This window comes from Leiobunum rupestre, chromosome 3, assembly GCF_980474605.1.
Source record: "Leiobunum rupestre chromosome 3, qqLeiRupe1.1.hap1, whole genome shotgun sequence".
Classification (NCBI taxonomy): Eukaryota; Metazoa; Arthropoda; class Arachnida; order Opiliones; family Sclerosomatidae; genus Leiobunum; species Leiobunum rupestre.
In genome coordinates, this window is record NC_143386.1 from 4,305,181 (window position 1) to 4,330,000 (window position 24,820).

At 43.2% G+C, this 24,820-nt stretch overlaps 1 non-coding gene and 2 pseudogenes across 1 annotated transcript; 2 read left to right on the forward strand and 1 right to left on the reverse strand.

The window, feature by feature from the left end:
• Positions 1 to 362: 362 nt before the first annotated feature.
• Positions 363 to 1,443, reverse strand: LOC149949139 (small subunit ribosomal RNA; annotated as a pseudogene).
• Positions 1,444 to 21,997: 20,554 nt separating this feature from the next.
• LOC149949140 (large subunit ribosomal RNA) lies at positions 21,998 to 23,117 on the forward strand (annotated as a pseudogene).
• Positions 23,118 to 24,229: 1,112 nt separating this feature from the next.
• LOC149949141 (5.8S ribosomal RNA) lies at positions 24,230 to 24,383 on the forward strand. The gene has a single exon (XR_016480154.1). It is a non-coding gene; the product is annotated as a 5.8S ribosomal RNA (ribosomal RNA).
• Positions 24,384 to 24,820: the final 437 nt, after the last annotated feature.

Consider the following 24,820-nt stretch of genomic DNA (forward strand, 5'->3'; position numbering starts at 1 on the left):
TGGCCAGAATATTATTAAAGACTCACATAAATTGAAGAAATGGTTATTGGTCTCCAATAAGTAGCCTTAGTTAGGTCCCCTTTCTTTGGAACCAGAGCCGTCCTAGAGAGCTTTAAGGAACTTGGTAAATTTTTAAAATACAGGAAAATATTAAATATAGCAGTTACGTTCCAACTGCAACGCGCTCGTCCTTATTTGGCATCGTTCTTCAACGCACTACAATCAGTGACTCATGTACTAACTCTCTGGGAGTTCCGAAGCCAACGGGTACCACTTTATACATAGCACCCGCCTTCGCGAAAACCCCTACGAAGCCTCCAATTTTTCGGCTCCGGTTAAAGTTATCATAACCGCAGTATCGATAATGATCCTTCCGCAGGTTCACTCACAAAATCATTCAATCGGTAGTAGCGACGGGCGGTGTGTACAAAGGGTAGGGACGTTATGACTCGCGCTTACTGGGAATTCCTCGTTCAAGGGGGACAATTACAAGCCCCTATCCCAATCACGAAGGGGATTCATCAACAGGGGTAGACACATGTTGATTCTTTCAGTGTAGCGCGCGTGCGGCCCCGGACATCTAAGGGCATCACAGACCTGTTATTGCTCTGTCTCGTGCGGCTAAACGTCGCTTGTCCCTCTAAGAAGGAAGACCGACACACGTGATCGGTCGCCTATTTAGTAGGCTAGAGTCTCGTTCATTATCGGAATTAACCCGACACATCGCTCCACCAACTAAGAACGGCCATGCACCACCACCCACTGAATCAAGAAAGAGCACTTAATCTGCCAATCCTTCCGGTGTCCGGGCCGGATAAGTTTTCCCGTGTTGAGTCAAATTAAGCCGCAGCCTTCACTCCTGGTGGTGCCCTTCCGTCAATTCCTTTCAGTTTCAGCTTTGCAACCATACTCCCCCTGAACCCACAAACTATGGTTTGCCGGAAGCTGCCCGCCGAGTCAATTGAGTAACTCAGGCGGATCGCTGGTTGGCATCGTTTATGATTAGAACTAAGGCGGTATCTGATCGCCTTCGAACCTCTAACTTTCGTTCTTGATAAATGAAAAAATTATTGGCAAATGCTACCGCTGTAGTCCATTTTGCGACGGTCCAAGAATTTCACCTCTTGCGTCGCAATACGAATGCCCCCGTCTATCCCTTTTAATCATTACCACGTGTTCCGAAAACCAACACAATAGAACTCGAAGTCCTCTTTCATTATTCCATGCACCATTATTTAGGCGGGACGCCTGCTTTGAGCACTCCTAACCTAACCTAACCACACCTCATAATTACTTAATTGCTCAAACCAGATTTGATTTGCACCACCGATACGCAAGTCCTAATTTGTGACGTCGACGTTTCTTGGGAGGGCCCACACGCCTTAAGTCTAACTCGCTCGAGGAAACGCGTACAATATAACGATCCACCCTTCTCCGCCCGTATTCGCGACCTTTACCCCGGCAAGGAGATAAAATTTCACGCATTCGTTCTTTCTGCTCGTGGACTTTATTGTCCCGAAAACGATGATTTCTGCTTGGCAGTCGGCGTTGGCAAATGCTTTAAACTTACGGCGGTACAGATAGTGCTGGAACAAGGTGTTTTTATTTATCAAAATTTTATGCAGGCAGTTCACAGGATTTCCCTACATCCGCACTGTTTATTTTCCCTTCAACATCGAAACTGTAAAATTGTGTCGTTTTGTTTAGCTTTACTTTTTACCCATGATTCATTTCTTTATTTAGCTTTATTATCTCCCCAATTCTTTTTTTTTCTCATTGTATAATGCCCCCTCACATCGCTACCCTTGGGTTAAACCAGACGCCATCTCCATCTGTGTGTAGTTTTTATTTTTTTTGAAGTTTTGGGGAGCTCTGGCGCTTTTTAAGGATCTTACTTATTATAGCGTTCATTAGAGTCAAAATTCTATTTCAACTTTGAAGCTACAATGCTCTTAGTTATAAGGCGGTTTCTATTTGCTCTCCCCCGTTCCGCGGCTTTTCCATCTTTGTAACGGATGGGGGATGATATTGTTCCTTCTCCATTGGTCTGAATATGTGAATAAAATGTTTTAATAGCCCAATGCATGCCTATAGTTCTTAAATTACCGTAATTTAGGAAATCAGTAAATTACGCGGTAATTTTAATTTTACCGTGTTGCAAACTATTCTCTTTACCTCTTACTAGTAAGCATACCCCTAGACACTCTGAAATTTAGTATGTCTCTCGCTAACGCCAATAGTGAAGTTAAGCGAGTTCCCCGGAACAAAGTCAATTGCTGATAGGTTTTCAACTATGGTTTTAGCCCTAGTGATAAAGCACGTCACATTGGTACATTGTTTTCTTTTTGCGAATATGGCGGCATTGGATTTCGCAACATTCCGAGTACAATCTCCAAGACAATTTCGTTACATATAACACCTACTCGTGTGTAGAGCTTAACGTTCATGCCTTAGTTATCATTATTGAACGATTAAGAGACGACAATAACGAAGTCTACTTCTTGCCAGACTTGTGAAAGTTTTTTTCGCGCTAGGAGGTCTTAAACAAAGTTCCCTTATTGCTTTGATACTTGGATTTTCATATCAGACTGGAAAAGGTAAAAACCGCGAATTGGCTAAGTCATCGGTTAAAACCGAACACCCTTAAAAAAGGTAAACGCGGCATTGGCGTAATGTGTAATTGGCACTCATGAAATAATAACGGCTTTTCATTTCCGCTGATATTTCTTTACACGGGTTTTACGATCTAAAACACTATGTTGGAACTATATCTGCACCAGATGGTTTGTTTTTGAAAAATTCTACTTTAAAAGCGTTATCAATATGTAAATAAAACTACAATCTTTTAACACTTACCAACCCATAAATAGATTTTATATATCTCTTTTAATGACACTTACGGGTACAACTTGGTATAAAGCCTGACAAAACTTTCCTTCGGCAATGATCTACGCCGCGACCGTCTATCACTCGGCTCACAAAAAATCTCTCTCAATAATACCCGACAATAGTTTTTGTAACCTGGGGAGATGGCGATCGGGGAACCTGGCAACCACAACGCCCCCGGGCGGAGAGGAAAGAAAAAGAACTATACACTCCGAGGAGCGACACAACTCTCTTCCGCCCGCGGCCGTTCCGTCTTCCAAGTCACCGTTCGTCACATCCTCCCCCACTAAAAGAAAAAAAATCTTTTTTAACAGTACAAAACCAACAAAAGGTCCCAACACATTAATTGGAACAACAAAAAATAAAAAAAAAATTGCATAGGACACATTGTCCCCTTTTCTCCAGGTCCTTCGGTGGTTCTACCTGTAATTTAGGACGCAGCCACGTCCTTTACCAAAGATCGGCGTAGGAGCCCACTCCTTCTGCCTCTCTGATTCTGCCTTCGGTTCCTCTTGGGTTTTTGGGGCAGAGCCCTGGCGAGCCTCTTTTTGTCCCTTGCGGGTGCGTGGGCAGTCCTTCACCGAGTGGTTAGTTTTCCTTCCGCAAAATGGTGCAGAAGAGTAGGTTCTCCCGGGCTCGGTCCTCCTGGGTCTTTGGCGGATACCAAGGCTTGTTCTTCTCTACCTGTCGTCCCCATTGTTCGACAGTTTCCTGGGCCATGGCCCCCCTACCTCGTCCTACCCGGAGCTTAAGGTGGAAGAACGCGCGCGGATCGCCCCCCTCCCCGGGAGTGCGGCCTTGGCTTCGGTGTCTGCTTTCCGCTTGCCCGGACTGTTCCACCGTCGTTCTCCTGATAGAGGATAAGTACATCGCCCCCCCAGCCATCCTGGTGGGAAGTAAACTCAAAACATTATACGTTTCTGCCTATCCGTCGTCTAGCCCTCCTGACGTACTCAAAAGGAGGGTTAGCTATTTCCAGTTTTTTAAAGCAGAAATTTTCCCTTTTCAAATGATCCAGCCTATGGGTTTTCAAAAATACCTCCACGTCGTACCGCGATCGAAATTTATCTCCCGGGGTTCCATTCCAGCGCGAGGGGCCAGATAAAAGATATTCTTCTCTGGCCCTCCTGGTTGGATAACATTCCGCAGACATATTTCTAGTTTCCAACCATGATCAAAAGGTACCCGAAAAATCTCATCTATTTCGTCACGTAATTGTAGAGCTGGACCATGTTCCTCCTCAGAGGATGACTGACTCGGCTGAGTATCCCATCTAAACATTCTCCGATCTTAATTTGCACGGATGTGAGAGGGGGCGGTGTCTGGGAATAAACCCATCCCTGGTTCACTATCTGCGTGACCTGAGGGGTCTCTAGGAGGTGTTCCACTCGGGGTCGGTATAGGAGAGGGGGCGGCCAAAGGAGGACGTGACCCTGGAGACGATAGACTTGAACCAGCTCTTGCCCCTTCCTGGACTACAGTCTCGTTATTCCAATAGAGTTTAGGTTTTCAATATTATGGGTCCCCGCGTTTCTTCCTGATCCTACATCTTCCAATTCATATACCAAGGGACTTAGCTTTCCCACCACTTTATACGGGCCTTTCCACTTTGGGCTTAATTTGGCCGAGATATGTTCATGAGCCCGGGAAATAGTGTGGCTGGCCTTCCAAACGATGGACCTCAAATTCTATGCTTTCCCGGTGCTGGTCATAATATCTCTTCTGGTGCTCCTGGGCTTTCCAGCCAACTCCCTGTACAGGGCGAGTTGCGATTTTAGTACGTCAAAGGCGTTAGTATGATCGGTTATATACCCAGGCTCGGAAACTACATCCATATCCCATGGTAACCTTGGTTCTCGCCCCATATTGAGGAAAAAAGGTGATCGCCCAGTAGTGGAATGTGGGGCACTATTTAGGGCAAATCGGAGCGGATCTAAGTTGACGTCCCACTTCCTATGATCCTCTCCTAAATATATACTGATGATCTCGCCGAGGGTTTTATTGACTCGTTCGGTGAGATTCGTTTGAGGTCTATATGGGATCGTAAACTTTGGTCTGATCCCAAAAAGTTTACAGCTGTCTTTCCACATTGATGCGACAAAATTCGGTCCCCGATCACTTAGGATTGATATGGGAGAACCCCAACGCATAATCCGGTTCGTTAGCTCTTTCGCGCATATTTCAGTGGTCGCCCTCTTTAAGGGGATTAACCCAACATACTTGATAGCGTAGTCTACGAAAACCAGTAAATACTTTTTCCCCTTCCTACTTTTCGGTAAAGGGCCCATTAAATCCGTGTTGATCATATAGAACGGGGCCTGCAATTCGGTTGACTGCATACGCTCAGGGCTCCTCCGAGTACGGTGTTTAAATTGTTGGCACATTAAACAACCCCGGACATATTATAATACATCCCTTCGGATAGTAGGCCACCAGAACCTAAACTTAACCCTCTCTAGTGTTTTGTCTCTACCCTGATGGGCGGCGGTAGGGTGGTCATGGTACAACTGTAAGGCTGCCCTCCGATAATGCGTAGGAAGAAATATCTTCCTGCCTCGGGTTCCCACTGATTTTCTATAGACTACTCCATTAACTAACTCAAACATCCTATCCGGTGTTTGTTGAGATAGTCGGTCATAAATTATTCTAATAGTAGGCTCTACCCGCTGTGTCGCTAGGATGTCGGCTCTACTAAACGTATGGATAAGCGAATGTGCCGATGGGACCTGAATATCAGAACCCTCTCTAGTCGTCTGTTCCCCACTGTTCGCCGCTGAATCGGGGTGACTTTCCATTGAACTATTCTCTAGGTTAGAATAACTTCCTATATATGACATGGGTTATAGGGTTGAAGTTCTTACAGGGGCTCGAGATAACGCGTCTGCGACAACGTTCTCCACCCCCTTCCGGTGTAAAATATTAAAATCGTAAGTCTGTAAATACATCGCCCACCTGACAAGCCTGGAATTAGGTTCCCTCAATTGGAAGAGCCATTGGAGGGCCTTGTGGTCGGTAACTACAGTAAATGGGTGGTGTTCTAGATAGGGACGGTACTTTGTTATCGCCCACAGAATCACCAGACATTCTTTCTCTGTGGTCGTGTACCGAACTTCTGCACCCTGAAGGGCCCTACTCCCATAGGATAAAGGTAACATGACACCCAACCCAGCGTCGGAGGCGTCCGTTGTCTGAATGCAAGGACAAGCGGACCTATACTCGGCTAAGGGGGTTGCTTTGCAGATGGCTTCCTTTAAGGTTTAGAACGAAACTTCCTGTTCTGGACCCCATCTAAAAGGAATGTCCTTTTTCTTAAGCTTGTTCAACGGGGCAGCTATATGGGAGAACCTCGGAATAAACTTATGGGGCCACCCAGCCATGCCTAAAAACCGCTGAACCTCTTTGACATTTGTTGAACGTGGGTAATTACTTATAGCTTCTATTTTCCTAGGGTGAATTGCTATCCCTTTCTCATTTACGATGCGGCCCAAAATTATTGCTTCCTTTAAGGTTAACTTGCTTTTCTTTAGCTGCAAATTCATACCAGCATCAGTTAGCTTGTTAAACGCATATTCTAAAGAATGTGAGTGGTCTTGCCACGTTTTTGACGCGATCAAAATATCATCAAGGTATACAAATATCGAAAAATGTTCCCCATCCACTAACCGTTGAAAGGAAGAGGGTGCCCCGGAAAGGCAAGACGGGAGAACATTAAACTCGTACTTCCCGTCTTATGTTATGAACGCCGTCTTCGCCCTCGAATTCGGATGCATTTCCACCTGCCAATAACCCGCTTTTAAATCCAAAGCCGTAACGTACTTTGGAGCCCCTAACTTTCCTTACAACTCGTCTATTTCCGGAATGGGATACGGGTCTTGTTTGGTCACCGCATTCAATTTCCGATAATCGACGCCAAACCTAATTTTTCCATTCTTCTCATCGACTAGGACTACCGGAATGGACCATGGGGACGTTGAGGGACGAATAATGCCTTCCCTCAACATATATACTACCTTCTCTTCCATTATTTTCCGTTTCCCCCCCAACCCCACACGGTAAGGACCACTATGTACAGGGGCGGACTCACCAGTGTTAATCTCATGGAAGATTAAATTTGACCGTCCCGTTTCTCCGGAGAACAAATGGGGAAATTTACTACACAAGTACCGCAACTCTTTTCGTTTTTCGGGAGGCAAGTCAGTGTTCATCAGAGCGTCCTGTATATTCTGTATTATCCCACGGGTAGGACCTTTTGTGGACGTATTCTCCTCCCCAAAAGGAACTGTCATCCCGCTCATTGCAATTTCTTTGGTCGCGTAATCGATTTTTAATTTAAATTTACTTAAAAAATCTTGACCCAAAATCATATCGCAGAAAAGAGACGGGACTATTATAAATTCGTGATAAAAAGATTATTTTATCCCGTCATGGGTCGGGTGTTTAATATCAAAAGCTACCATAACAGAACCCTTTGAGAAAGTATACCTTCCATCCCCCATAATGATACATTCTTCGGACTCCTGTAACGGAATATCCATAGGAACGTTTGAGAAATGACAGCTAGCGATACTGGTCCATACTAATCAACGAAAGGTCGGACCCAGTATCGAAACGGGTTAACAGGGGACCGTGGACATAATTTACTATAATACCTAGATGTGTAGATGTTTTTTCCACTGCACGGCCCCACACAAGTAGGGTTTTACTATTGTTTGCCGGGAGGGGCGGCTCCTTTTGCCGTACCTCACGTTTTTCCGTTTCCCGGCTGCCCTTTTGGCTTTCTCTTCCCGCAATCATCCGCATAACGCTCTTCCTCCTGACATAGATAGCAAACTATGGGGCGTCTTTCCCAAAAACGATTTTTCGGTTTATTCCGATCCCCTCCTTGCCTACTTTTTGGTCTACCCTCTATCGCTTTTTTCGGGGTTTCCCCAATCTCTTCGATTACCAACCGCTTCGACGGGGGAGTTGGAGCAGGAACAAAAGGGTTGGGCCCACCATACCCACTATATGGATTAAAGAAGGGCGGAACTCTCGCTTGGTGGGGATTTCCCTCAGCAGCGGTAGCACCGGAATAAAATATCTGGGGCCCTATCGGAGTCATCGGGGGAGTTGGGGTCAGTGCCCCCTGGAAGAAAGGACGACCGAACTACGCCTAGGCGATCCAGGTCCCGTTCTACTTTGGACCACCGCAGGGGAAGGAATGGGTGGTTCCACCCCTGTTAACATAGATTCTACTGAGATAATTTCATCCGTGAATTCGGTAAGGGTCATAGTTGGGGTTCATTTTACATCAATTTTTATCTCATTGCGGAGGTTCATCTTTAGGTACCGTAGTAAATCGGCATCCGAAAAAGTCAATCTCTTGCATAAGTTAATCTCGCAGACGGTATACATATAATCCGCCACCTTTTCGGAGGATTCTTGCCATGGCTGCATGATTTTAATTTTTCAACCTTCTTCCGCTTCCGGAGATAAAAAATCTGTTTTCAGTTTAGTTTTTACTTGGGCCCAGGTCAAAACCTGTACCGCTGTAAGGTGGCGATACTAGATCTTGGCCCGACCGCACAAGGTACGGGGGATAAGTTTTATAACCTGGTCTTCCGTTAAATTATGTAAGTTCACATAATCGTCCAAATTCCTTAGAAACTCGTAGACGCTTTCCCCTGGGTTTCCACTAAAGATCAAATCGAGGGGAGGATCCCTCATTCGTCCGCCCCCCCCCCCCCCTATTACCTTGAAGGACCTGGCTTTACAGGTCGGCCAAGTCGTTTATCGTTATCGGATTGTGAGCCATCGTGAGTTCTGCTACACTTGGTAGTTCCGGATTCCTCAAAATTCAACCGACCACACGGACAATGGGACCCAAGGCCTAACTAACAACCTCCCCGGGCGTTCGAAAAAGAGCCAGTCTTTGGGACGTCAAGACCCATTAGCTTAACTAGGCTGGACGTATCCAGTGGTCTTGACCGTTAGGCTTATATCATGAGAAACGAGAATATACCTATTATCCCCAAAAGGCGTCTTATCCTCAGTAGAGATGCCAAATATGTAACGGCTTTTTGTAAATGACCGATACTGGTGCGTGTGTGCAACACTTAAGATAATTTAAAACGTAGGAAATACAAACTTTGTACATGTATTAATCATTTATGAGGTCGGTATATGTTGGTGTTGGTCGCCACAACAATTCTTTTTAACTGTTTACGTGTATTATTGACTTGAAATATTTTTTAACATTTAAATTTATTTATTTTTGGATGTTTTATAGATTTATATTATTCCCCCCTCCTCCCTGTTTTAAATGGTTCGATGTTATTTCTTTTATCTTTTGCATTTGTCTCCCTCTGGTTAGTTCTGCTTAAAGCAGAAAATCTTAGCCATCCCAGCTTTACCGAGTTTTCTGGGGCTGGCGTTGTATCAGGGATATACCTGTTTTTTAACTTCGTTTTTATAATCCTAAAATGGCTACAAATTTTGCTTTTATACTCTATTTGTAACGAAGTTTTGTTGCATGTTGGTGGGTAATCGCTCTGTTTTCCCCAGACATGTTCCAGGAGGCCTATTCTACAGAAATCGGTCAGCGAGCGATAAATTTTTTGTCGACGGACTGAGCGACCACTCTCTAACAACAAACGTTCTGAATTTTGGTAATGGGTATTCTACTCCTCTTATTCGGCGATGTAGTTACTAGATCAGTCGTTCAATGGTTTGAACGACGGAGATTTTAAACCAAAAATTCCTCCTATGAGGAAGGGTTTTGCAATCAGCTGCTGCCGGGCAGCTGGGAAAAAACCCCAAAAAGCACACTCCGTGTCACACGTGGTTATTGTCGGCTTCATATTGTCGTTTTTTAGGGTTAATTTCATAATAAAAATAAAAATGGCAACTAACAATGGGAAGCGGTTGGGGAAAATATCGAATAAACAAAGAGAAATAAAGATAAATTATATTAGTAATCCGGAGTTTAAAAAAAGGCTTAATGTGGGAAACATTAGCTAACATGCTAAACAGTGATGGAAGTGGTCCACAAAAAGTGTCATTTAATACGAAAGCTTGTGATTCGTCTCTTATCACTCTTTGTCTTCTTATATCTCGACGACCTAACCTATCAGCTATTTCAGATTAGCTTAATATTTGCAATTCGATTACTACTACCGCCAATTTATTGAGTATATTGGTCGGTGAGATCTTAACTACACCATCAGACCATGTCGTTCACTGAACGATAAATTCTGGTAGTTACCTAACGAGAAAATATTTAACGACGGAGTAGAATTCCATTTTTATTTTTTAGCGACAAATTTTGTTTGAACGACTTTTTTTGTCATTCCAAAGTCTAACGAGTCGAGTAGAATAGGCCTCCTGTACTGTTAACATTGTGTGTCAAAAATGTGAATAAATTATATTTTTAATATAAAATGCGCCGCATAAAGCTTTCTTAGGACAGGGGTTTCCCCATTTATATTTTAAATGATAATGATTTTATTTATTTGTTAAGGGTGATTGTAAGTCAACGCTCTGGCCAAAAATTACCAAGCAAGGTCTTGTTTTATTTTGAATGTATTTTGGCGGGTTTTTATTTATCTGTTTGTTTATTGATTAACGCTTCAGAGCTCCTGGACGAACCGGCTTTGTAGTTCTTATTAAAAGGGTCCTGTATATTTAGACTTTAAATATTATTTTGTTGCTACAAAATAGAGAAGGTTCTTAGATTGGGTGCAATTCCTGTGGACGCTAGCGTACGGCTATAATTGGTTGCTCCGTTACACCGATGTAAAGTGTACTACAATAAATAATTTTAATAGCCAAATGCCTGTAAAGAGACATGAGAGGTGTAGCATAAGTGGGAGGTCGCTTGCGGCCGCCGGTGAAATACCACTACTTGCATCGTTTCTTTACTTACTCGGTGAAGCGGAGAGCGAACTGAAAGGTTCACCTTTCTAGCACTAAGCGCCGGGCTCTCGCAGTTCGACGCGATCCGCTTCCAGGACAGTGTCAGGCGGGGAGTTTGACTAGGGCGGTACAGTATGAATACGCACCGCGAAAGCGGGGCCTATCGATCATTTTGACTTTTAACACAGGGATAACTGGCTTGTGGGGGCCAAGCGTTCATAGCGACGTCGCTTTTTGATCCTTCAATGTCGGCTCTTTTTATCATTGCGAAGCAGAATTCGCCAAGCGTTGGATTGTTCACCCACTAATAGGGAACGTGAGCTGGGTTTAGACCGTCGTGAGACAGGTTAGTTTTACCCTACTGTTGACATGTCGTTGCGATAGTTATCCTGCTCAGTACCAGAGGGACCGCAGGTTCGGACGCTTGGTCGAGCGGCCAGTGGTACGAAGCTACCATCCGTAGGATTATGACTGAACGCCTCTAAGTCAGAATCCTGTCTAGTCACTGCAAAGATATCGTTCGTGCCTTTTGCGTTTGTTGGCTGCGTTAGTCGAGATGCGTTAAGAGCCGCCTACTTACCTCTTCCATGGCTGCATGGCAGCGCCTATGGACCAACGGTGACACTGGCCGCCATACTTACCTTTTCTTTCCTACCGTCTCTACGACTGGTCCCGGCACTGACTGTTACCTCTCACAAATACTTACCGGCGATGGGAAATTCCCCTCGTAACTCAGCCAAGTAGGTCGCCGTCCGTCTTCGACCTGCGCCTGCGGCGCTGCTGAGGCTGATGCCGCTCACTATCTATTGTCCCCTTACGGTTGGATTTATCGACCGCCGTCTCCAGGACACCCCTCTGCATTTGGTCTCCACTAATGCAACTTACGTCTTCTCCGGGCTCTGGGTGCTTTCATCACAGATAACTTTTCCCTACTCTTTCCGGACGATTAGCTCGTCCTCAACCTCTTTTTTTGTAAGTGTCCCCATGTACTTACCTTGCTGTTTTTGCCTTAGGGTGGTAGGGAGTTTCACTGGCTGTGGTTTCGCTTTTTCCCCTAACATTTTAATTTATTTTCTCCACCCCTGCAGGGGTATATAAATTCATATACGCTTGTCCTGCCCGCAGGGGATTGATCCGCTCGACGGCAAACCCGAAGCCGTACCCGGGAAAAAGAAAATTTCGGATGTCTCGGAGGGATCAACCGAATCCTCGCTTGTCTCTATTAAGTGGCTGCCATTTGCGGAGCGGGAAGTCCGCCCGGAAAAAGAGACAGAGAAGATTCCGCGGGTGGCTCAGAGAGGCGGATGGGAGAGAACGCCGTGACGAAAGACGGCCACGGTGCGTCGGAGGAGAAATAACAAGATGGCAAGCCAAAATATACCTCTCCTCGGAAGAATTGTCCCTAGTGGTATTTATCTCTCGAGATGACCCTTAAAGATATATCCGCAATTCAGAGTTATTTCATAAAAACGTAATCCCGCCCGGTATAAAATTTTAATTTTAATAATTGAGACGAACCAACCGAGTTTAATTTATTCAGAATAATAAAAATTAAGAAGTTACAACAGCGAGTTAGACGTACTAAACCAATGCACAATTAAATTTAACCCTATTTACAGAACAAGTTTATCAGTTAAATATAATACGAAGCAAATTTTAATGAAAGAAATATCTACAGAGGCTATTTCTATTTTTCTCACCCAGGAAATCAATGACAGCATTAGGAAGCGTAGATATCCAAATTCCCACACCAAATGTAATAACAAGAAGTAAAAACCGTACCATCAACAATGCACAGAGAGCCACTTGACGAAACGACCGCTCCTACATCAATACACGTTAAATAAACGCTTTTGAATTATTACAACTTTTTTAAAGACGAAAAGAAAACTCGTAAATAAATAACAAAAACCCCACAGGTCTACCCTTTAATCCTCTTATCTCTGCTGACTGCGCTAAAACAAGATTTGTCCTTAAAAATTTCATACGTAAAAATTTAGACTTAAAAACCATTAATATACTCTTCCGCTAAGCTGAGTTTATAATTTTCAAATAAATGTTACATGTATTGGTGGTTCTGTGGTAGAACATTTGCCTGTCATGTAGAAGGGCTCGGGTTCAAAACCTGGCTGGCGCGTTATTGTTAATCAACAGAGAAGACGCTACATTAGAATATCTTCGATGCAGTAATTTAAATGGAAAACGAAATTTTGTTCTATTTATATAAAAACCGAAATTTAATACTCTGTTAATTTGTAATAACCGTATCCGCTTAAGCTGAGCTTATAATTTCCTGTGAACTGTAACATGTTTCGGTGGTTTTTTTGGTAGAACAGTCGCCTGCCATGCAGGAGGGCTCGATTTCGAATCCGTCCCGATGCTATCGCAAATTGAAACTAAGACGACTTGGTGGAAACCCTGCCATTGGAAGTTGAGAGGTTGCCATAACACTCAGCACTCGGTTTGTCCCAAAAGTCAATAAGGAGTTGGAGAACACGCACCCATAACAAACGTAGCGACGGTGGGCGTTAACGAAGAAAAAATAAAAAACTCAACGCAATCGCAAATTTATCCGTTAACGCTTACCGTCACACGGTGGTTTTGCCAACCTATAAACTGCCGAAACGGTTGTTCGACTGCGTACGCAGTAATTACCCTTTGCCCCAAAAATGCGAACGCGTTCGCAGGCCACACACCCAGGTTATATAACCCTTCCTAGGAGGAAGTTGGGGAAAACATGGCGAACTATTTTTTCGTTATTTTTTTTTAAGTTATTCTTTAACTTTTTTGTATAAATCTTTTTCGAATCAAGCCCAACCGGGTTTTTTGCCTTTTTTTGGTGAAATTTTCTTGGTTGTGTTTTGTTTTTTTTTTCGTATTTTTTTTGGATTTTCTCTCAATTATTTAAGTAATTATAGATATATATTTTTAATGATTAATTGAATTAAATTTATTATCGCGGGAAACGGTCGGCCTCTCACCCGTTTCCCGCGCTGTCGGCTCTCTACTCGTCCTCCAACTCGGACGAAGGCCAAGTGTCGTCGCCCTCCGTTTCATCGTCGGAGGCGATGACCGTTGAAGAAGGCGCGACTACCTCAAAACTGTTCGGGGAACCCCCTTTGTCGGGAGCGTCGTTTCTTCGCGCCGTCCGCTTCGATTTCGTCGCTAGTTAACTGTCCGAACGACTGAGTTATTTTGTTCGTTATTTTACGATTAATATTATTTCTCGGAAAATATCTCGATTTTATAATATATATATATATATATATATAGAAATCTTTCGCGAATCTAGCTCGACCGGGTGGGTTTTCTATCCCGTAATATTTAATTTTTTACGAGTGTTTTCTTCGTAAGTTTCGATCTCGATTTTTTATTTATTAATCTATATAGATAGATATATATATATATATATCAATCTTTATCGAATCAAGCCCACCCGGGTTGTCTTACCCGCAGGCTTGTTTTTGATTTGGTTTTTTGTCTTTTTGGGTTTGTTTTATTTTTTTCTGGTTTTTCAATTGTTTTCTCTCAATTAATTTACTTACGCTATATATATATATTAATGATTGAATATAATAATATTAATTACGGTCCTCCTCGTGGATCATTAAGTCTTCGGCCTTCATTTCGAGGCTCAATTTCGCGCATTTGCGGGTCGTCGCCTCCGCGCTCTCCATGATGGGCTGGTCGTAGCCTTCCCAGGCTTCGGCCTCGTCGGCTTCTTCCTCGTCGATTTCCACGACGAAAATTGCCAACGGCGATTGGGGCGCTTCTTCAGGGGCGTCCGGCCAAAAACTACAACCAGGAGGCCTATTCTAAAGAAATCCTTCAGCGAGCGATAAATTGTTTTGTAGACGGGCTGAGCGACCACTCCCTTACTACAATCGTTCTGAATTTTGGAAATAGGTATTCTACCTCTCTTATTCGGCGATGTAGTTACTAGATCAGTCGTTCAATGGTATGAACGACGGAGATTTTAAACCAATAATTCCTCCTAAGAATTTAGCCAATCACGACGTCCGTTGCAAAGGGTTTTGCAATCAGCTGCTGCCGGTCAGCTGGGGAAAAAACCCAAACATCACACTCCGCGTCACACGTGGTTATTGTTGGCTTCATATTGTCCTGTTTTAGGGTTAATTTCACAATTGAAATTTAAATGGCAACTAACAATGGAAAAAACGGTCGGGGAAAATATCAGATAAACAAAGAGAAATAATGGTGAATTATATGAGTAGTAATCCTTAATTTTAAATGTTTTACAAACCATGGCGTTAGAATAAAAACAACAGTATTCAAAAGCCAAGATGCGAGCTTTCGGACCGCGGTTCCCTTTTAAGCCGAGAGTTACAATAAATGAAATTTACAAAATTAACAATTTCCGACATTATCTCTTAACGCATTTTTTAACCTAATCTTTAAATTGCCCCAATTTTTTACTTCTATCTGTCCTTTATCTTGATTTAATTTTCCCTGATTTTTTATATAGACCGCCTCTTTAAAATTCCTTTTGCCAATATTTTTTAATCATTTCACACTATTTTATGACCAATATTATTATTTATGCGATTGGCCAAACCATTTTCAATGCTTAGTTTTTTAACCTTATCTTTATGTTCCTCTATTATTTACTTAAATTTGCTTTTTGTTTGGCCTACATAATTATCATTATAGATTATACCTGTTTCTTTTAATTTTTCAATTTTTGGTTTATTTTTTAACAGAATCTTCCCTAAGTTATTGAATTTATTATTGACCAGACCTATATTGTGTTTTGCTAGTTGGCGGTTGGTTTTTTCCCTACCCCCTTAATATATGGTAATACTAAATTTGATTTTTCTTTCATTTTATTAATTTTTTAATCTTAAGCGAGGGGTCGTTTTTACTACATTATTATCAAAAATATTATTTATACAATTTTCCGGGCATTAATTTTTTATCATTTATCGGATAGTCACTGATCGTTTAAATTTTAAACTTTTAATTAAACCTATTTTTCATTTATTGGGTTGTGATGAATCAGTTTAAAATTTTTTAACATGTAAGGGTTTTTGGTATAATTTCGTCAATAGTTATTTTCATTGTAAATAAATAAAATACCAAAATCCACAACCAGACCACCATGGCTTAAAATACCCCTTCCTAAAATACACCAATAGGCCAGACCGGAAACATAAATGGCTTCAAACTTAGCATTTTTACTGTGTAAATTAATAGGAACGTATACTACGCCTTGAGTGGCCAACAAAGATTTATCAGGTTGCATAAGAGCAACAGTAGAATTAACGGTGGGGAAACCCCGACTCTCTAACAAAGGTTTTAAAGCACTGTTAAGAATGGTGTTAGACGAGCCGGAATCAACTTATGCGACGCAAGGAATACCACACACAAAAACATCCAAAAAATACTGACCACCCTTTAAATTTATGGGGCCTAAAGAAAAGGTCTCCGTGCCGGCGTTTTTATTATCTAGTGAATTGACGCGGGCTGTCCTCTCGCTGGGACGCCCGCGGCCGCGTTTCCCGCCGCCGAAATTTTAAATGGGAAAATAGGAACCGAAGGGGTACCTGGAGAAATTGTATTGGGCAGTCTGGACGAACGTGTCCTATAACTCCGCATCCGTGGCATGTTTCATTTGGGTGAAAATACGTGGGACCTTCCGTAGTGCCCCCGCCGACTCGTCAACGTTGCGAATAACACTCGGTAGCCACGTGCCCCTGCCTGTTACAAAGCTGACAAGTGGGTTGTCTTCGAGGCTGACTATCCCCGGTGTTACTGCAAGACTGGAGATTTCTACTAAAATTCGTCCCGCTTATAGTACCTGACGACTTATCGGTTTCTCCCGTTGCTGAAGCACTACCGTTACTCTTTGGCTTTCGAAGACGCCTCTCAACGAAAATGGCGTCGTCTATCAATTCCCGAATACTGACATAAGACTTAACCATAAAGGGTATGGCGATTTCATCCCTTAAATTACGCAAAACAATTTTTATCTGTTCCTTTTCGGGGAGGGGAATACATAACTGACTAAATAATGTTTGTAATTTTTCTAAGAATTCGGTAACCGTCTCTTGAGACTTTTGTACCTGGTCATTAATGCGATCTTTAATATGTTCGTCGCTTGTACCGCGGTCAAACTTAGCTCTAAGTCCACGAAAGAAAGTGTAAATTATCATTATGCCACGTAACATTTGTTTGGCGCGATGTAAAAAATCTTTTAGCCCAGGGTCCGTTAGTTTACCCTCATACAGAGGAGGAGCTAAATTGTGCGTATAGACAAAGGGTGATGACATGGAATGTGTCACAAGAGATGGGCCATTAGAATTATTGTTTTGAGACTGAGGAGCTAAATTATAGGTGGGCATTAAATTATTTGACTTCACTAAATTATTTGATTGTATCAAGGGATTTGACGGCGCTACATTACTGGCCTGTGATAGGGAATTAGCTGGGGGAATAATATTTCCCTGGGGCAAATTATTTGCTTGCTTTTGCTGCATATTAGTTATTATAAAAACAATGTTGGCCTGCTGGGCAGCTAACTGTTGTTGCTGTGCATCCATTATAGCTAATTGGGCCATTAAATTATTTAATAAGGAAGTAGGTAGAGCATTGTTAGTAGGTGGGATAGTGTTAGTATTATAATTGGAAATACTTGGATTGGCATGAGTAAAATTAGAAGTATTATGAGAAGGAGTACTTGATTGATGAAACATATTAGTGGGGATCCCAACACCCCCGGTACTGCTACTTCCCTGACCAGTGGTTGTATTATTCATAACGGCGGTTTCCGGTGCTAACTGTTCTACCTTATTTCTACGTGCTAAACGTCTTTCGTACCGTTCGTTACGGCTTCGACGACTGTGCTCTAAAAACTCAAAATCTTCGAAACGAAAGTAAGACAGAGCCTCAAAACTACTCATAAAGAGAAACTAAACCCAAAAAATGTCAAACTAAACTGCTAAGTAAAAGAAACGCTCGGAACAGTATAAACACCAAAATATACCTCAACTAAATCATGGATTTAAACTATAAGAACATTTCTAAAATATTAAAAATATACCTGGATAAATCGAAACATCTCATTCATTCAAAATTAATAAAAACATTAAAAATTCATTATACAGAAAACTTAACAAAATAATCCCGGCTGGGCCCCCATTTTGTGACGTGCTTTATCACCAGGGCTAACACCATAGTTGAAAACCCATCAGCAATTGACTTTGTCCAGAGGAACTCGCGTAACTTCACTATTGGCGTTAGCGAGAGACAATATAAATTTAGGAGTAAGTGTCTAGTGGTATGTTTACTAGTACCAGGTAAAGAGAATAGATTGAAGTTTGCAAGATAGATTTAATTTTAAAATAAACATTGATAAAGTTAAACACAAAAAGGAACATTTACCGGATATACGGTTGACAATATAAAAACAAATTAAAACAAAAACAAAACATTTCATAATTCAAACACCAACTAGGGTATTTCTGGGAATTCCCTTAAAATGAAGCCCATGGGGCCCTACTAATAGAATCATACTTAAGATTTTGAGTCCGGTGTCCAACTCCTTGGTTCTCCTGAGAAGGTGGCACGAGCGGGGTGCGCGCACAATTTAGACGTATTCTGGACCTTCTTTATTTCGATCACTTATACCGTCGTAGAGGTCGGGGACGGTTAATCATTATCCATGTTTAAATTGATTTTTTTCGGGGAAAAAATGTAAACAAAGAAATTTACCGGTTAATATTTCGGAAAATGATTAAAAAACATGTATTCGTAAAATTTGAGCTTTTTATCGAAAAAAACGTCGTTTTCCGATTACTTTTACAAATTCATCCAAACATTAATCGGAAAATACAGAAATATAAATTACTTGATCAAAACGTTTTATGAATAATTTTGAGAGCTTTATCTATTGAATAAAAGTTAACCATCCCCGACCTCTATACCGTCGCGTATAACGCGAATCATCGGTACCGAATTGATGATTGACTAAAGAAATTCGAATTATTCACACCATCATAGGTGAAGTCGCTCACGAGGTTGTTTTTGGTAACTCTAGAGTTGGTCCTTTCTCAACTTCGTTTAGATTTCCATTCTTATTCTGCCTTCCAAAAACGCGAACACCGAGTTTTTACTCGAGGGTCACGTGACCTCTTCATCCGGGTCGGTTTGTGTTCCCCAATCAGTTTCTTTAGTTTTTAATTGGAATATCTTATTGGCAAAAACTTAGAATACCAGGGGACACCAAACTTGGTGACCCCCAGGGTCAAAAGTCGGAAACGCGCACATTCAAGTTACAAAAATTCCGCACTTAGCAAGGCGCAACACACATGGTAAATTTACTACAAAAACAAGTTTAATTGGACACATGTTCTTAAGATTGTAAGGTAGGTTAAAAATACGAACACAAATTTGTTCTTAGAATTATACTGGATTTCTTACAAACTTCAATAGTTATTTTCATTGTAAATGAATAAAAAGGAAACGAAGTTAAGAAACAGGGACGGATTCTCATAAAGCCCCAAGAGTGGAGACACGTGCAGAACAATGTCAAAAGCGAGAACGGGGAGTAAAGGACCATGGCCATTAGCCCTCTAAACTAATTTAAAGGCGTCCCTGCCAACACGCCTTGAGGCGAGCAGAGTGCTGATTGTAAACCTTTCAACCGTCATGGGGGTGACCAGCGTCCACACATGACAATTGATGGTTTTAAAAAAGAAGGAAAATAGGAAACAAATGTTTGGGAAGAACTACTGCATTTCTAAGCTAGAAATAATATAACTGGGGAATATATATTTAGTTAAACTCATTGATTGTGAATATATAAAACTTAAATATTTGGCATTACACCATATATTGTACAATCTTTGACTCGGAGACTTAAAGCTTTTTGAATTAAGACAAGGTATTGTCTTGTTCCTTCAAATTCTGGTAATTATTTTAAGACATTAATTACTTTTTAACACAAATTTTTCTGCCGATTTAAGATCAAGCCAGCATTTGCCCTTTTGCTCTACGCGAGGTTTCTGTCCTCGCTGAACTCGCCTAAGGACACCTGCGTTACCTTTTGACAGATGTACCGCCCCAATCAAACTCCCCGCCTGAAACTGTCCTCGGAGCGGATCGCGCCGAACTGCGAGAGCCCGGTGCTTAGTGCTAGAAAGGTGAACCTTTCGGTTCGCTCTCCGCTTCACCGAGTAAGTAACGAAACGATGCAAGTAGTGGTATTTCACCGGCGGCCGCAAGCGACCTCCCACTCAGTGTTTCCACTCGGGTGACTTGGTTTTTCCCTTTTTTTGTAGCTAAGATGGCAATTTTCCCCGTTTTTGAGAGTCTTTTTCCCCGCAATTTTCCCCGTTTTTATTTTGCTCCTTTTTTATTATTCCTCTATATCAGAGACTTTCAGTGTTGCTCGCATGTGCTACCGAAATTATGTATTTATTTCTAATTCTGGAAAAATGACAGCAAATAAAAATAAAAATGACTTCATTATTTATTGCAAAATACAAAGGTATTTTTTAAAAGTTGATTCTTTCCAGAATATTCACATCGTTAGTTTCGAGTAATTCCTTTAATAATAAAACCAAATCTGGATTTGTACCCTCCATTTCTGTATACTCTTCAAACCGGGCAATAAAACAATCCTCTTTATCCTCACAAAGAGAATTTATTTCTTGAGATGAAACTTCAAGGTTCACATCAATATTGGCCGTTAGAATACGCTGCCCATCTGGACCGGAGTTTGTCTCAGATTCCTCGCCTAAATCTTCAGAATCCATGACACTATTATGTCCCTCTAATCTTCGCTGTCGAAGACTTTCAACTTTGTTTTTATTGTCTAATTGTTTACGGCGTGATTTCACAGCTACATACGTTTTGTGTTTGAAAAACTGATGTAAATACATAATTAAATGTTTCATATTTGCGGGGGCTGATATTTCCTTAATCGTCATATCCGTAATTTTAGCATCAGACGAATACCTTCTATTATCCGAGACTTCATTTAAACGAAAATATTCTTTGGGATAAGTCCATTCCCCTACTAGTCGGAAGAACTTCCTTGTGCAGAACTCACCTATAGAGAGTATCCAGAAGTTCGTTACTGAGGACCTCAAGGCCACGCCTCGAAGAACTACAGACCATCGCCTGTAGGTCATCCGCAAAGGCCTGAATAGCATTCGCCGTCGGGTAAACCCAACTGAGAGCGCCATCCATGACTAAATTGAAGAGAAGAGGCCCGCTAACAGAACCCTGCGGGCACCCCCTGGTAAGTAACTTACTAAGAACACTACCGCCTACATCAATCGAAGCAATTCTGTTGCTCAGAAAACTTTTTTTATAAATAATACAAGTTTCTTGGACAAGCAATTTGCTGAAGGACACCCGGAAGATGAAGAAGGGGAGGCCGATAATTCTGAAACTCAAATTAAAAAGCGCAAACTGTAAATATCTTGTAATTTTTGTATATATATTTTTATATCAGTAGTAGGGTTCTGCTACCCATCCTGGTTTTGTCACCTGTTCGGGAGTGTGGACGCTGGCGTTGGGCATTTGATGATGGATCTACGGTGGTGTGGTTTCAATCTTACCGGTACCCCGGGCTATAAATCTGATGCATGTCCCTATCTACTGGCCCTAAATGGGTTAGTGTGCAATAACTGGTGGCTTTACCGGGGAGTCGGGGTCCGGCTCTTGTAACCCGTAAGGGCGGTGGCGCACTGGGATATGTTAGCTCTGATCAAATGATCTCCACCTCCAACTTCGGTCAGGTTTGGGCTGGATACTGAACTTCGGTTCAGGCTAACGGAGAAGGTCCAGGCAAACTGGTCGATTCGGCGGATTGGGTAACCTGCTGTGGGGCCGCGAGCCTCCGTATGAGGGCACGGCGGACCCATCTCCCGGCCTTTTGGACTTCCACCGGGAGCTCCGGTGCCAACTGTGCTGGGTTATGCGGGCTGCTGTGTGCTCGTCGTGCCTTTCTAGGTGGGGTGTCGGCCAGAGTTGCTAGAGCATCCGTTCTCTATCCCACTGCTGTGTGCGAATTGGTGGGCTGGTCGTCCCATTGTTGCATCTTCTGCTGGGTTGAGCGTCTAGCGTCAAAGGTGCGACCATCAGTAGTGGGGTTCTGCTACCCATGCTGGATTTGTCACCTGTCCGGGCTAGGGGGACGCTGGCGTAGGGCACTATGATGATAGGCCTCCGGTGGTATGGTCTCTGTTACTAGGTACACCGGGCTATGAATTCTGACACACTGTCCCTATCTACTACCTAGTGAAACCACAGCCAAGGGAACTGGCTTGGCAAAAACAGCGGGGAGAGAAGACCCTGTTGAGGTTGACTCTAGTCTGACTCTGTGAAGATACATGAGAGGTGTAGCATAAGTGGGAGGTCGCTTGCGGCCGACGGTGAAATACCACTACTTTCATCGTTTCTTTACTTACTTGGTGAAGCGGAGAGCGAACCGAAAGGTTCACCTTTCTAGCACTAAGCGCCGGGCTCTCGCAGTTCGGCGCTCCGAGGACAGTGTCAGGCGGGGAGTTTGACTGGGGCGGTACATCTGTCAAAAGGTAACGCAGGTGTCCTAAGGCGAGCTCAGCGAGGACAGAAACCTCGCGTAGAGCAAAAGGGCAAACGCTGGCTTGATCTTGATTTTCATTATGAATACGGACCGCGAAAGCGGGACCTATCGATCTTTGGACCTGAAGAGTTTTAAGCAAGAGGTGTCAGAAAAGATACCACAGGGATAATTGGCTTGTGGCGGCCAAGCGTTCATAGCGACGTCGCTTTTTGATCCTTCGATGTCGGCTCTTGCTATCATTGCGAAGCAGAATTCGCCCAGCGTTGGATTGTTCACCGACTAATAGGGAACGTGAGCTGGGTTTAGACCGTCGTGAGACAGGTTAGTTTTACCCTACTGTTGACATGTCGTTGCGATAGTAATCCTGCTCAGTACGAGAGGAACTGCAGGTTCAGACACTTGGTACATGTGCTTGGTCGAGCGGCCAGTGGTGCGAAGCTACCATCCGTAGGATTATGACTGAACGCCTCTAAGTCAGAATCCTGTCTAGTCGCTGCAATGATATCGTTCGTGCCTTTTGCGTTTGTTGGCTACGCTAGTCGAGATGCGTTTCGGCGCGGTCTCGGCGAAAAAGCCTTCTTAAAATAAGCATTGCAAAGCTTGCAGAGTTTCGCGGCTTTGGCTTGTTGATTGTTATCTTCGGAGAAACGTTATGGTACCAAATCGTCCGTAGACGACTAAGGTACCGGTCGGGATGTTGTACTTAATAGAGCAGCCACCATACTGCGATTTATTGAGGGTTTGTAACCTCGAATGGAGGTATAACCGCACGAGACAGAGCAATAACAGGTCTGTGATGCCCTTAGATGTCCGGGGCCACACGCGCGCTACACTGAAGGAATCAACGTATGTCTACCACTGTCCGGCAAGACTGGGTTACCCGATGAACCTCTTCCGTGATGGGGATAGGAACTTGTAATTTTCCCCCTTGAACGAGGAATTCCCAGTAAGCGCGAGTCATAAGCTCGTGTTCATAACGTCCCTGTCCTTTGTACACACCGCCGGTCGCTACTACCGATTGAATGATTTAGTGAGGTCTTCGGACTGGTGCTCGGAGCGGTTTTCGGGTCGCACCGCCGTACCGGAAAGATGACCAAACTTGATTATTTAGAGGAAGTAAAAGTCGTAACAAGGTTTCCGTAGGTGACCCTGCGGAAGGATCATTATCGATACTGCGGTTATGATAACGTTAACCGGAGCCGAAAAAGTTTTTTCTCAATAAGGGTAAAAAAAACGTTTCACCTCGAAAAATTGGAGGTTTCGTAGGGGTTTTCGCGGAGGCGGGTGCTATGTAAAAAGTAGTACCCGTTGGCTTCGAAACTCCCGGAGAGTTAGTACACGAGTCACCGATTGTAGTGCGTTGAAGAACGATGCCGAGAAAGGACGAAGGCGCGTTGCAGTTGGTAGCCGAGCCGATCGAGCCGGTACCGACTAACGCCCGCGTCGAAGGAGCTTCGAGTTTCGCCGAAAGCACGCGAGTGTGACTAGGGTTCCTCTTGTTCCTATGACGGTTCGATCTCAATTTCGTTTTGCTTGTCTTTCTCCGAGCGAGAGAACGAGAGCGCCGTGGTCGTTTGCGCGCTTCTTTCAAAACGATCGCCCCGTGCAATTTGGTAACGACTTTCTTATACTCTCTAAAATATAAAAATATCCTCGAACGTCGAAGTGCGCTTCGTTCATGGAGTGGGAACTCGTCGTGTCAGAGCGTAAGTACGACGGAAGGCTCGGGCCACGATTTAAGGCGTCGTGGCAGCTCGATGGGTTCCTTTTATCCGTATAATTTCCGCCAAAGAGGGTCCGTCGTTTCGTGACGACATCGTTCGCCTTTTTCTTCTTCTATATTTCTAGGGTTCTTATAATGCAAACATTATATACGACTCTAAGCGGTGGATCACTCGGTTCGTGGGTCGATGGAGAACGCAGCCAGCTGCGAGACTTGGTGTGAATTGCAGGACACATTGAGCACTTATCTTTCGAACGCACATTGCAACCTCGGGTCTTTCCCGAAGTTTCGCCTATCTGAGGGTCGGATTACTGACCACTGCGCCGTTTTTTCCTTCGGGGAAAATTCGGGCTTCGGTGATCGTTTCCTCGGTTTCCGAGGATCGATTTAAAAAGCGCTAGGCGCGACCAACCTTTCCTTTCGGGGAAATTGGCGCACCGTACTCACCTCTTCCTTCTGAGGTCAATAAAGAATAATGAACTAGTCGTCTATTTGCCCGATGACAGTGCTGATATTGGGAGGACTTACTTCCCCAGCTTAATTATTTACACCAAATCGCTCCCTCCTCAAACGCTGTCCCCAACTGCCCAACAGACTCTTGACGAATTGATGAATGTCCACGCTGCACTAACCCCCGACGACCTAGCCTTCTTTGGCTCGCACACCCCGGCAGGTGTATTCGATATCAGTGCGGATAAGGATTTCAAAAGGGACATCGACCTGCCTCTTGAGAAAGTGATTAT